General features: G+C 40.2%; 1 long non-coding RNA gene across 2 annotated transcripts in view; it reads right to left on the reverse strand.

Annotated features, from left to right (window-relative positions):
• Positions 1-233: 233 nt before the first annotated feature.
• Positions 234-12,293, reverse strand: part of LOC107972062 (uncharacterized) — a 33,829-nt gene continuing 21,769 nt past the window's right edge. For both annotated transcript variants that reach the window (XR_010159660.1, XR_001720567.3), the window contains 2 exons: positions 1,930-2,030; positions 234-505 (listed from right to left, as the gene is read on the reverse strand). This is a non-coding gene — a long non-coding RNA (uncharacterized LOC107972062). The remainder of the gene's footprint in view (positions 506-1,929; positions 2,031-12,293) is intronic.

Genomic DNA, 12,293 nt, shown 5'->3' on the forward strand with positions numbered 1-12,293 from the left:
TAATGCTGCAGGAAAACTGTTGATGTTATTACAAATTGATATAATTATTTTGAAAAATGTTAAATAGATTTCCACCTCAAAAATGTATTTTAAGATAACTCTCAAAAGAAGGAAGAAAGATTTACTCAAAAATCCTGTCCCTAGGGATTAATTATTTCAATTATTTTGCAACAGATTAATTACAACTCTCTTAAAATGTGTCTGCAGATTATAACAGAAAGTGAAAAGGGAATCATGTTAAAAGCTGATTTAAGACAGTGGAAAGTTATCTGTTTTTATTTTCCTTTAATATTTTAATACTACTCTCAATAAATCTCAATAAATCTCTGTACAAGAGCCAGTACATCAGAAGAATAAGCAGCGCTAACCACTAAAACGTAATTCCCTGGTTCTCAGTGACTCAACACAGTTGAGGTTTAGCAGCTGTTTACATCATATTCTGACGCAGTGAAGCCGATGCCCTGGACAGCCATCTTCTGAATGGTAACTGTTTTCATCCCTTGGCCTCCACAGTCATCATGAAAGAGAGGAGAGAGCATGGAAGATTGTGCAGGGAGTTAGATGACCAGGTCTCAAAGTGGCTTCCATCACGTCTGTTTACATTCCATAGAGCGGCATCTAGTCACATAGCCCAGACTAAACTGCAAGGAATGTTGCAAAACATAATCCTTCTCTATGCCCAAGAAGAAGAATGGTGTCTGGGAGCATTCTAGCCAGTCTCTGCAAAACTTACATCAAACCAAATTCATTTGCTTTCTTGATAAGTTTATTAAGCAGGTTGATGGATGCTGCTATTGGAGGGCCCAATATTATATTTTGGAATTTAAAAAAATACAAATGGCCAACAGGTATGTGAAAGTATGTTCAACATCACTAATCATCAGGGGAACCCAAATCAAACCACTGTGAGATATTATCTCATACTTGTTAGGATGGCCACTATATAAAAATAAAAGATAACAAGTACTGTCAAGGATGTGGGGAAATTGGAACCCTTGCACACTGTTGGTGGGAATGTAAAATGGGGCAGCCATTATGGAACACAGTATGGAATTTCTTCAAAAAATTAAAAATAGAACAATCATACGATCCAGCAATTCTACTTCTGCATATTTGTCTAAAGGAATTGAAATCAGGATCTCAAAGAGATATCTGCACTCCCATGTCCATTGCAACATTACTCACGATAGCCAAGATGTGGAAACAACGTAATTGTTTATCAAACAGATTAACAGATAAAGAAAATGTGACATGATATCCATACATATTATTCAGCCTTAGAAAAAGGCAATCCTGTCATTTGCGCAATACAGATGAAACTTATGGGCATTATGTTAAGTGAAAAAGGCTAGTCATGGAACAGCAAATACTATGTGATTCCACTTACATGAAGTACCTAAAATAGTAAGACTTACAGAAGGACAAAATAGAATAGTGGTTTCCAGGGTCTTCAAGAAGAGGGAAATGGGGAATTGCTCAACAGGTATAAAGTTTCAGTTACGTAAGGTGAATAAGTTCTAAAGATCTGCTGTATAACATTGTGCTTATAGTTGACAATATTGTACTGTATACTTCAAAATTGTTGTGTTCTTACCACAATAAAATTTTTAAAAATCCCTTCATACCACTCTTATTCAGCATCATACTGCAAGTCCTAGCTAGCTCAATGAGACACTAAAAACCACAGATAATCAAAAGCATAAGACAATAATGACATAAGCTCATACCACTCAGAATCAACCATTCTTAACATTTTGTCGTATAACATTTTTGCTATAATATCATATTGCATTGTATATATCACTCTGCACATTGCTTTTGTCATCAATGTGTTTTAAGAGCCAGTGTTCCTACTTAGCATTCCAGTTCATTTCTTTTACTTACAGCAATATAGTTCATTTTATAAGTATACTATATGTATCTATTTACCTGTTACTTTATATCGTGGTTATTCCCATTTTTCTCTATAACCATTCTGCAAGGAACATCCTTCAGCATGTCTTTTTATGCAGATGTGAAATGACACATGCCTAGAAGGGAAATTGCAAGATCAAAAACGCTCATTTTTTTGAACATTATAAACATGTATAACTTGTAGACATGAATGAAAATATAAAACACATGTATATCAAATTTGTAGATGACACAAACTCAGAAGGGAGAGATGTTATGATAAATGACAAAAATCAGTGTTCAAACTTTTCATAAGTGAGAATACTGGGCCATAACTAAGAAGATGGAATTTAAGAAAGATAAAGATAAAATCTTGCATTTAGTTGAAAGAATTAAATGCCCATTGCAAAAAGGCCGCGTTATTACTTGACAGCAATTTATTTGAAAAATGTCTGGGATGTTAGTTGGCCTCTTCTTTGCTGTGAGCTAACAGTGTGACACTATTTAGACCCAAAAAAATGTAGAAAGACAGTCCCAGATTTATGATAGTTCCACTTAACTATTTTTCAACTTTATGATGGTGCAAAAGCAAGACACATTCAGGGGAAACTATACTTTGAGTACCCATAGAATCACGGTTTTTCCTTTCCAGTCAAATATTCAATAAGTTATATAAGATATCCAACATGTTATTAAAAATAGGCTTTGTGTTAGATGATTTTGCCCAGCTGTATGCTAATATAAGTGTTCTGAGAATGTTAAGTTAGGCTAGGCTAAGCCAAGATGTTTGGTAGGTTAGGTGTATTAAATACATTTTCTGCTTACAACACTTTCAACTTACAATGGGTTTATCAGGACATAACCCCTCCATAAGTTGAGAAGCATCGTATTTATACAGCTATATTCATAGAAGAAAGTTTTGGAGGGTCTCAACGTTAACCTTAATTTTATTCTACCAAGTCATAACTTTATAGTGTTCAAATGAAACCAACTTATATTAACATAAGGAAAAAGAGAAAGCAGTCGTTTCACATACTACACTGCAGAGAGGATGGGTTTGGAGTAAGGCTAGAAGTAAAACCAGAGCTCCAAACGCTGCTGCAACTCATCCCTTTTACTGCCTCTCATCAATGTATCTCTCTGCCTACTGTATGTATTCTCTGAGCTACCAACCACATGAAGCTGGCTATGGCCTAAAGAAGATCTAGATCGGGGGTTCCAATCTTTTGGCTTCTCTAGGCCACACTGGAAGAAGAATTGTTTTGGGCCACACATAAAATACACTAACACTAATGATAGCTGATGAGCTAAAAATAAAGAAAAAAATCACAAAAATATCTCATAATATTTTAAGAAAGTTTACAAATTTGTGTTAGGCCACATTCAAAGCTGTCCTGGGCTGCGGGTTGGACAAGCTTGACCTAGATGATCCTCATCTGCAGCTTCAATTCATGAACTCCCAGGAGGGGTCTCTGCTTGGCCCAGCACAGGTCTTTTGTCAACTCCTTTGACAAATCAGGATGGCAGCCAACTTCAGAATCAATGGTTGGAACAGGAGAGGTACAACCTATAGATAGCCTTAGGAAGATTGTAGTTGACCAGGAAGCCCAATTTGTATCTTCCAAAGTTATTGTCCTTCATCTTGGAGTCACTGGGTATGTAGTTATCTGCAGACATGCTTAAACACTTAACTTCCTTTGCTTAGAAACCTCTCCTGATTCTGTTACTCTTAGGCTGTGTGGTCAACATCACATAAACAGTGAGCCCTCGATATTTAACAGACAAATAAACCCAAATACATATTTTATTCACTATGTGATTTTTTTTCCTCCTGGGTTTTATATTTTTAAGATTCATAAAAATAAAATAGTTACTTATGTATCATGGCAGGTATCAAGAAATGTACTCCCATCAGCTGAATGGGGCCCTTGTAATAATTGCAGCAGATATAATCAGTATGCCTGCCTAAACTGTGAGTATGGATCATTACCAAACTTGATAGTTACTGAGCTCTGACTGTGTGCAACACTATAGGTGTGGATCTACACTAGAGGATTTAAAACCTCACAGAGCCAACCAAACTGCAAACAACTGGGGAAGACGGATCACATGCATAGGAAAGACTTAATCAGCTGAAGTTTCTGAGTAGTAGTCCCTGATTATCATCACATCTTAAGAGGGGGCCGCAATAGAATCCAGACAAGAAAAGGATATTCAGAATAAGTGAGATTTCCAATAAGACATAAAGGAGAAAAAGCAATTTGGCTAAAAAGAGAAAGAGACCTAGGATACAGATTCCCATTTGGAGTATTTTGCTGCACACTTTATATCAGGGGTCTAAACCCAGACTCAGAGGCAGAATCGTATGGAAAACCGACAAGATCAGGATCTTGGGTCCCAACTTGAAAGATTCTTATCGAATTCATCTGAGTGGAGTTTTGTGATTTATACTTTTAATAATAATTGTAGCTGATAATCTATAGCACTTACTACGTGGCAGACCCTTCATTTAAGTGTTTTATATATAATATTAACTCTCTAAGTCCTCATTTTAGCCGATGTATTAGGAACTATTATTATCATCCTTAATGATGTGAAAACTGAAACCCAGAGAAGCAAAGTAACTTGACTAAGGCCATGCAGTGTTGGGATTTGAACCCATGTAGTTGGGCTTCAGAATCTGCTAATCACTTTGTTCTGCAGATTCTCAAAAAAATAAAATAAAATAATGACTATGAAACTTGCAGGCAATTGTGATGAATTCAGTGTTGAAACCACTGCATTCTAACACATTCAGAAATTATTATGTACTGAGCACTGCTTCAGGATAGAGGCTCTATTATTCAAAGCCTGGCATATAGTAGATACAGAATATTGTTGGATATATTCCAAGCAGAAGGAGTCCTTAGAAGCAAGATTTTGTATAGGGAAATCTGTTGGGCCTGCCTCCTACCGCAGAAAGGAAGTGGGGCAAACTGAGTGACTCATATCATGTTTTCTGTCCCCATTATAAGAAAGTGCCAAGAATCAGAATAAGAGACGCATCATTCTGACCCTACCTTTAACGCTCTGCCCAGCCCCTTAAATCTGTGCCGCTTATGCCCACACACTACCTTAATTATTTGGAGAAACAAGACTTTCAACTCTTCTCTTTCAGCTCATCCTTTTCTTCAGTTCCATCCTTTTTTTTTTTTTTTTAAGTGGCGTGATCATGGCTTACTACAATCTCAGCCTCCTGAGTTCAAGTGATTCTCCTGCCTCAGCCTCCCGAGTAGCTGGGATTACAGGCACATGCCACCACACCCAGTTAATTTTATATTTTTAGTAGAGATGGGGTTTCACCATGTTGATCAGACTGGTCTCCAACTCCTGACCTCGGGTGATCCACCCACCTCGGCCTCCCAAAGTGCTGTGATTACAGGTGTGAGCCACTGCACCCGGCCAGTTCCATCCTTTTTAGAAACATCATGGAATATTAAGAGGATGTGAAACTCCAAGCAGTTGATTTCTCTGCTTATTTAAAGTGAAGATAAATGGCTTGTACATGATAAATATTTTTGGATGGATGGATGGGAGAATTAAACAAAGAGAATTAAACAAAGAATTAAACATTGAATAGAAACCCAGTGGTAGATCACTGTCCATGTCTCCTATGGGTCTGTCAGGACTGGCTCTCTTACTGGTAACATGCAATACGGTGTTATAATTAAGTGCACTGTCTTTGGATTAGGTGGCTTAGGCTCAGTCCTCCTTCTACCACTTACTAGCTGTGTGATCTTGGGCAAGTGACTTGTCCTCTCTAAACTTCAGTGTATTGTCTTTTAAACTAGAAATAATAATAGCACTTAAACTAGGGGTAATAACAGCATCAACCCACAAAGGTGTTGTGAAATAATGTACCTGCTAAGTACAATGTTCAATGCATAAAAATGCCCAATTAATAGCAATTATTTCACAGGAAATAATATCAGGTTTGGTGGCTTGAAACTTGCCTTCCAATATCTTTTGGGGTAAAACTTGATAGGCATTTTTTTCTTCCAAAAGGCAAGACTTTGGGGAACATGAGAGGCAAATGGCAGATTTTATTTAGACTGGCAAGGAAGAAAGAAAGGGAGAGAGGGAGGAAATATAAAAAGATAACCTTTCCTCTTCTGAAAATCACACATCAATTTTTTTTTTTATACAAAATAGGGTCCTTCTCTATCATCCAGGCTGGAGTGCAGTGGCGTGATCATAGCTCACTATAACCTCAAGCTCCTAGGCTCAAGTGATCCTCCTGCCTTGGCCTCCCAAAGTGCTGGAATTACAGGTGTGAGTCACCACACTGGGTCATAACATTTCTTTATATTCATGTGACTCCAAAGGTTTAGCTACCAGTGATGAAGTTATCCCAATTACAATTCTTAGACAGGAAAGGAAATGCAGTCAACTTCTGAGAAAATGGGTTGACTCTCTAGAAAGTCTGGAGGGTGTAAATGGCCCATGTTCTGAAGAGGGAACATTTCAAGCTTATGAGCTAGGCTCACCTCAACCAAAGAGCTCAGCTAATACAATATATCCTTAGAGCTTAGTTTGTTTCTGGACATTTGGATTATTTATTTATTTAAGTATTTATTTTAGTACATCAGAATCAATGTAGTACATCAGAATCAATGAATTGAACTAAAATGAAAATCAAAGAATTTTAGTGCATCAGAATTAGTATAGCACTTTGAAGTTTTAGACAAACCTTAATTTGAATCCCAGCTCTAACGTTTAATAGTTGCATGACCTTGGGCAAATTGTTGACAGCTGTACACTTCAGTGTGTTTGCGTGTAAAGGGGGGGTGATACTGTTACCTTTTACATCCACATGTTGGGATGATTAAACAAGGTCATATGTATAAAGCACTCTATTCAAGACCTGACATATAGTAAGCACTCTATAAATATTGGCTATACTTACGTCTCATTGATATTATTATTCTCATAATGTTTCTTGTCTACTTCCTTAATGAAGTGCGTAATACTCTTGGGCATTAACACAGGCTCCACCTGGCCTGTAAGTGAAACAGGAAGAGCCCTAGGCTTTTGCTTTGTTTTGCACAGAGCCTGCACAGAGCCCACCCAAGTAAACAAAATCTCCTCTTCTTTCTCTCCATTTTAATTTTTCTTTTATTCCATGCCCTATGAATAGATTAGTTTCTTTCTCTCTCTTTGCCGAAATACCTTCAGGCCTCCTCTCCTCCCTTCAGGCAAAAGTCCTTAAAACCTCCACTTTCCCCCAGTAATATTTTTCTCCAACTAACTGGAAGTGGAGAAAGATTTTCCTCTTTGTCTAGCACTGATTTTTGACTTGTAATTCCATTTCAACAAAACCAGTTGCACTAAAGCTTACACACAATGTAAATAATTCATTAGAAATATATATTTGCTTGATGCTTATATACTTGCAGTGCATCTGCAGAGTCTATTATATCAGTCAAGGAAGTAACAGGACTCCCAGTCACCAAGGTGAATGGAAAATTTTCCTCTTTAAATAGGTAAAAATTTAAGTTGCATGCAAATTAATCTTGGAAATGCAGAATGCTAACACAGCAGGGGACTTTAAAATGTATATATTCTAACACTCTCTATAAATGTGGAAAATAAGTCCCAGAGCATTGTAACATGGCCATAATAGGCCTTGTAGCATTCTGGAATTTAAAAGGCTAGGTGCATAGAAGGGAAAAGAGATACGAATGGCAAAGGCAGGTACATAATGCCTAAAACCAGGATGTGGTGTAGCAGTTACCATCGTCATCATCATCATCATCACAATGACAATCAATGGTAATGGCTACAATTTGGGAATTATGATCTTGGCACTAAGCAGAGGTCTTTACATTTATCTAGAAAGATGACCATGGGTAACACTGCATAAGACTGACTGATTTAGACTTTGAGAATTTTGCCAGTTTTGGGTGGCTGTGAGATATCTTGTCTGACCATAGGGCTAGATCATACTGCTACAAGAGAAGGTGGAATTTCTTCAGAAGGGAATGGACATTGCCACTGTAGTTCATCCCAGGCATTTTTCAACCTGGAAAGGGAATAGCTACACTCCAGTTAGAGGTCCTAGGCCAAGGCAAAGGAGAATCTCCTGCCCCACTCTGGCACCGAGAACCAGTTTGGTTTCTACTCCAAGGATGGGCGATATCTGAATTCCTCCCTGTGTGGTGGGAACCTACCATGGGCTCCATAAGAGCAGGCTAGGAATAAGGTTCATTGAGGGATGCCAAATAAAAAATCTTGTGGCATGTATAAGTTGTCCTCTGTGGTGTTTTTCAGTTCCATGCCCCAGGACTTCAAGACACCGATCTGCAATTGTGCCAGAGGATGTTAGAGAGGCAACTATGCCCTTGCTTGGGAGAAAACCACATGAGCAGACCATGTCTTTTCACCCAAGGCCAGAGGAGAGGAAGCAGAAGACACATTTCCCGGTGCCTGATTATTCCTTCCTCCAGGGCTTACGGTTGCCATTTTGGGCCATCTCACATAGAAGAGGTACCCAAATGTTTGTCATCTCTCCCTGAAAGCGTGTCTAGTCCTCAAATAGAGGAAAGCCATCACTATCTCTCTGCCTTCTCCATCGAGACCAAAAAGGAAGATACAAGCTGGGAACTAGATTTGAATATTTCTTGATACTGGAGAGGGGCAGGGTGATGTGATCTCTGGTGAGTTTCCTCCTCAAGCAGGGGTGCGGGTAGCCTGGGTTTCCTGGGCCCAGATTTCAAACCTGTGTCAGCTGTAGCTGCACACAGAGTGCCCAGAGCTGTTGGGTGCAGCTTAGGTATGGCAGTATCAGTCATCTCCACACCTGCTGCAGAAAGTCTCAGGACAGCACTGTGAGTGGGGCTGGGGAATCTGGAGAAGAAAGTTCTATAAGCATAACACGGTTTACTTTACAGACAGCTTGCTACCACATCACGATTTGGGTACAACCCATGAAAGGAGCCCCATGGGAGTAGAAGAGGGTATCTCCATGTCTCTCTAGGAGACGAACAAGCGATATCCACTGGAATCCAGAGGCTAAAAATTGTGATGTCCCAGGCCTAAGCTAGACAGAGCAGAGAATGGGCAGGACTTGCCCCTAAAGTATGGGCAGTTAAACAAGAGGAGGAAAGAAGAAAAAAAGAAAAGAAAGGAAACACTAGGCCCAAATTGATTTACCGGTGAATTCTACCAAATATTTAAAGAAGAAGTTAAACCAACTCTACATTGCTTACCAACTCTTTCTATGAGGCCAGCATTATTCTGATAAAGCCAGACAAAGACATTTCAAAAAAAAAAAAATAACTATAGGCCCATATTCCCCTTAAAAATAGATCCAAAAATTCTTAAAATATTTAGCAACAAAATATTATGGTCCAACAGGGCTTTGATCCAAAGAAGTCCAGGAGAAAGAGACAATTCAGGAAAAGAGGCAGCAAAAGGAAATGTGGGAAACTTGGTCCAAAGAAGGTTTGAAGCAGACGATGCATGGCATTGCCTGGAAAAATTGCCTGAGTGTCTGATCCTAGGGGCCAGTGTTTCCCTAAAGGATTCCTACAGCTGAGTTCATGAAGATTCTTAGGTTGGGATACCTAGAAGAAAAAACTGAGACAAGGATTCCAGTGTGCATGATTTACAGAGGGATTGCTGTCCAGAAAAAACAGCTAAGGGAGTGAGGAAAGAATAAGGAAGGGGGAGAAACATGGCAAGGATGTGGACCCAGATAAAGTCAGCCCTTGACCTGACCCACAGGGTGCTCTGGAGTATAAATTGCATGACACAATTATCACACCTGGAGCATCACCTGCACCCTGCGTCAGTCAGTTATTGTATGCCTCTGGGGAGCAGGAGATGTCAGCTCCCAGTATCGCTGAGTGAGGCCGATCCCGTCAGCCTAGGGTAATGCTCTGCAGAAGTCTGCAGGTGGATGCTGTTGGCTGTGGCACTCACTGCACCATCATAGCAGTTGTAAAGGGGTTTGGAGTGTGGCACCAATAACATCTACTGGGGAGGACTTCATACAGCCACTCTCCTCCCCCTGGACAGTTGGAGCCTGAAATAGGCAATGATAGCGGAGGTAGTTAGGAGATGAGGTACTCAGGAACTATTTAGATGGTAGAATTGGGAGGGCACGCAGCTAATTGCATATGGGAGGCAGTGGGGAGGGGCAGTGTTTAGCTGATGGACATAAGAAGTATAAGATCATACTCATGCCCTGGGGAACTGGAGGAATGGTGGGGCCATTGTCAAAGGTAAGGAACATGAGGAAAGGAGCAGGACTTGGAAAGGAACATAAATTCAGTCTCCAGTATTTTCATTTTGAAAAGGGAATCAATGGCTTATGAATAGCATACCTGGAGCTCCATAGGGGTTTCAGGGACCAATTATATGAGGAAGATGAGGCCAGAGAGAGGGGAAAAAAGAAAACCAAATAGTCTAGTGCTGGCCCTCATCCCACCCTACACTGGAGCACTTCTGCTATCTTGGTTTGATTCCCACAAATGCAGACTTTGAGGCAAGGATTAAGACACATTGAAAGACGATCTCACGGGTTAGGTGTGGTGACTCATGCCTGTAATCCCAGCACTTTGGGAGGCCAAGGCAGGTGGATCACTTGAGGTCAGGAGTTTGAGACCAGCCTGGCCAACATGGTGAAACCCCATCTCCACTAAAAATACAAAAATTAGGTGGGTGTTGTGGCGGGTACCTGTAATCCTGGCTACTTGGGAGGCTGAGGCAGAAGAATCACTTGAGATCCAGGTTTCAGTGAGTCTATATTGTGCCACTGCACTCCAGCCTGTGCAATAGAGCAAGACTCTGTTTAAAAAAAAAAAAAAAAAAAAAAAATGATGACCTCAGGAAGCATAGGTGAGGATAGTGAAAATGAAAGAAACAGCCACCAAGGGAATACTCATGAATAGATTATCTCTGAAGACCACAGGGGCATGATCTGTTGGAAACCCTCTGACCATCCATGTATCCCACATGTTTCCCACTGAGGGATAAGAAGCTATTTTCCTACCATGAATGGAACCTCTTTGGTTGAGGGTGTAAGAAACCCCTCAATGCCATGCTAGCTTGAAGACCAGCTGAGAGCCTGTGTAGAGGCTGCAGAAGAAAACTAGTATGTAGAGAAGCACTCACACCTCAGCGGGCCACATAACCTGGGGCAAGGGATCCATGGCTTCTGCTGCACCTGCTCCACTCTGTTTTTCCATATAGCAATTTCTGAATTTCCATATAAGATATGTTTTTTGCTTTGTTTTTCTTTTTTAAGAGAAAAATCTCCTGTCTAGAAAAACAGGTTGGTCAGTGTCCTAAAATCAAAAGTCCACAGCAGAAGGCACTTTGAACAAGCAGTTATTGCCTCCTCTGGTCTCACCTCCAATTCTCCATGTAAAATTAATAGTGTACTCTGGGGACATCCCTTCCATTATCTAGTCTTGGTGAAAAGGGACAATGGTAGAAGCAGGGTAATCTCTGCCTTATCGATTTTCTGTGTGAGCTTCTTTGTGCCTCCAGGGAGACACCACTGCTTTCAGTGCCTATTAGCAGTTGTGTCTTTTAACCTCCCGGTCAGGCTGGCAGTGTGAGTCCAACAAAGGCTCTGGCTCCAATTACTTCACCAGTACATAGCCTGGCTGAACTGGAGCTTGCGGCTCCACATGCTGGAAATTGCACTTTCCACCAATACAGAGACAAGCAAAGAGGGGCATTCAACAAATCCCCAGCTACAGCTCAGCATGGCAGGGAGGCAGAAAGGACCTATATACCAATTAGCCAGGCAGCTATGGCCATCAATCATGGGTGACCTGGGCACCCAGCATGTATGTCCATCCTGGACCCCACCACCGAAATCACACTGAAAACTTGTATCCAGAGGAGGCTTGAGACAGCCAAAGCTATAGGTGGCAAAAGCTTTCATTCCAGAAAGCACTTCAATCCCACAACCTGGAGAGGAAGGCCCATACGACCAGCATAATATTAAAAGTGTGCAGTACTTACAGGACATAATTCTATGCTTACATGCATTTCTCGGAAAATTTTGGCAAAGACTGCTACCTTCTGAGCAAAATTGGACATAGAAATGACAATAACACATATTGGGTATTTATCACCTTCTTAAGAGATGCATAGCCATTTTCCTGTGGCTGAGACAGGGGTCTCTTTTAATATTTAACATTTCCTTTAGGTTGGCCTAATGCCCAAAGGGAAGCTGTAATAATCTCCCACATTTGTGTTTGGTAAAAAATTTCACAATGACAATTTAATTCACTACTTACTGCAGTCCTTATTATGGTCTTTGTACAACAGGTAATATCCCTGTTAATTTGAGAATCACTGTTAACCTGAACCTTTCCCATTGTTTTCAAAGCTTCCTCTTAAGC

Source organism: Pan troglodytes, chromosome 7 (assembly GCF_028858775.2).
Source record: "Pan troglodytes isolate AG18354 chromosome 7, NHGRI_mPanTro3-v2.0_pri, whole genome shotgun sequence".
Lineage (NCBI taxonomy): Eukaryota > Metazoa > Chordata > Mammalia > Primates > Hominidae > Pan > Pan troglodytes.